Source organism: Sesamum indicum, linkage group LG12 (genome assembly GCF_026168435.1).
Source record: "Sesamum indicum cultivar Baizhima isolate 11 linkage group LG12, ASM2616843v1, whole genome shotgun sequence".
Classification (NCBI taxonomy): domain Eukaryota; kingdom Viridiplantae; phylum Streptophyta; class Magnoliopsida; order Lamiales; family Pedaliaceae; genus Sesamum; species Sesamum indicum.
Window position 1 is genome coordinate 2,322,116 of NC_142668.1, and position 2,136 is coordinate 2,324,251.

A 2,136-nucleotide genomic window follows, 5' to 3' on the forward strand; every position below is an offset into this window, starting at 1 on the left:
ATGAACATCCCAAAAGATATCGCGATATCCAATATCACGACGAACAGTTACATGCATAAAATAATAAGCTTAAAATTTGCAACTCAAATTGACCAAACAGTAAAACAAAAAAATGGACTCTCCAAATTCTCTCTCTTCTCTCACACACGCTAGCACACCACAAAACAGACACACTAATGCTACCTCCTCCATGCAAACGGCGACATCGAGGCAGAAGGCAATCGTTGTGAAGAGAACGACTTAGGAAGCTTCCATGGTGACCCGCCTCTTCGCGAGGAACAAGTGGCGACGGGCGATGGATTAGTGGCGGGTAACGACGATTTGTCGCCAGAAGAAGGGAACCCAAGCGTTGTGGGGGTAGATGACGTGGCTTTGGTGGCAAAAGAAGGGAGCTTGTTGACTAAAAACGTGGCTGCAAGTTAGCGGCTAAAACTAGGGTTTCACAATGAAGAAGACGAACGGTTGCCGGCACTTAACGGCGGTTTCTCGCCTGTTGAGGGGAAACCAAGCTTCGAGAGGGCTGGTACACTCGTTCCAATGGAGAAAGATGAGAACTTGACTGAACACACGGCTGCAAGGCAACTGCCTTCGCTAGGGTTTGGCGGTGGCGCAAGCTTAAGAGGCTTCAATGGCGGACGGGTTTCTTCCCCTTTGCCTTGTGATTTCAATTTTCATGAGTTCCTCTGCCTTGCTAACAGGATTGTCGACGATGGAGATGCAGCGGCCATCGAGGCGTTGATGGAACTTAAAACCCGTTGGGAGGAGCAATTTGGTAGTGAAAAATAGGCGGCGGCGGAGCCACATTTGCAGCGGGTATTTGAAAGGCATGGCGCCGCCTCCTTTCGCCGACGATTGGGAAAATGAATGAAGCGAACATGGGCTAGATTACAACGGCGACGGGTGGGATTTTGGCTGTGTTTGGAAAACGATCGGCAATTGTTGGTATTCCCTGTCGGACAGCGACTGTTGAAATTCCGACAGAGCCTGTTTCTCCGCTGGCTGCTGTTCAGATAGAAGGGGTTGCTATTTCGCCGGAGATGGTTGTTGTTCAGACGTCGTTGACTGCAGTCTCGTCGGTGGTTATTCTTATTCAGCCGACGGCGAGTGCTGAATTGCCGGTGGTGGTTAATGTTCAGTCGTCGGCGGCTGAAAATGTGGTGGAAAAGGTGGCGTTTGGACATACACGTGTGGCTAAGGTATCCTCTTCACACACCGGATTATTTTTCGGAAGTATCCCGTTGCATGCATGCTACGAAAATGCAAATTTTGATGATAAAACTGCACATGCTTTTAACAATTCTTCCCATAAAACTTTGTCGTACGTGGCCCCCACATTACAAAATGGAGAGGTGATTGTTCATCTAACATTGGAAACTATCTGAGATGGGTCTCGGCAATGGAAGGCCACGACAGTGGGATATTTTTCCTTGGAAAAAGACCGTATTTCCACCATCTGAAAGAATATGTTTCGTCGATTTGGCCAGCGCTGCGTGAGGTGACAGCCACAGCGAATGAATTTTTCTTCTTCCAGATCAAATCGACCATTGATATGGAAGAAGTAATTAAGGGCGAACCATGGTTGTTCTAGGGGCAACCAATAGTTCTTCAGAAATGGAAGCCAGGGATGGCGATGAGACAATTAAAGCACACACAGGTCCCTGTGTGGATCAAGTTGAGACACCTCCCAGTTGAACTTTGGACGACAGAGGGACTAAGCACCGTGGCGAGTGGAATCCGGAAGCCACTGTATCCGAATGCCATCAGTAGAGCATGCACGAGGTTAGATTTCGCTCGTGTATGCGTCATGCTCAATGTCAGTTCTAAACTTCCAAAATATATTATCATCATGACCCCGAATGAGGATGGAGGTGAAACGCCATGTAAAGTCGATTTCGAATATGAATTGGTGCCCCAAAGTGCACGGGTTGTATGAGTTTGGGCCATACCGTAAAAATTTGCTTGCTGAGTAGACCGGTGAAAACAAACAAACCCGTAGTTTCTGTCTACGCTCCTAAAGCTGATTGCTCAAGACTGCCTGTGCCTAGGAGGGAGGAAACAAATACTGGTGTTATACATCCTGGGCCTACTCAAGTGTCACCAGTGCCTTCGCGGGAGGAGGCAGCTCCACTGGGTCTA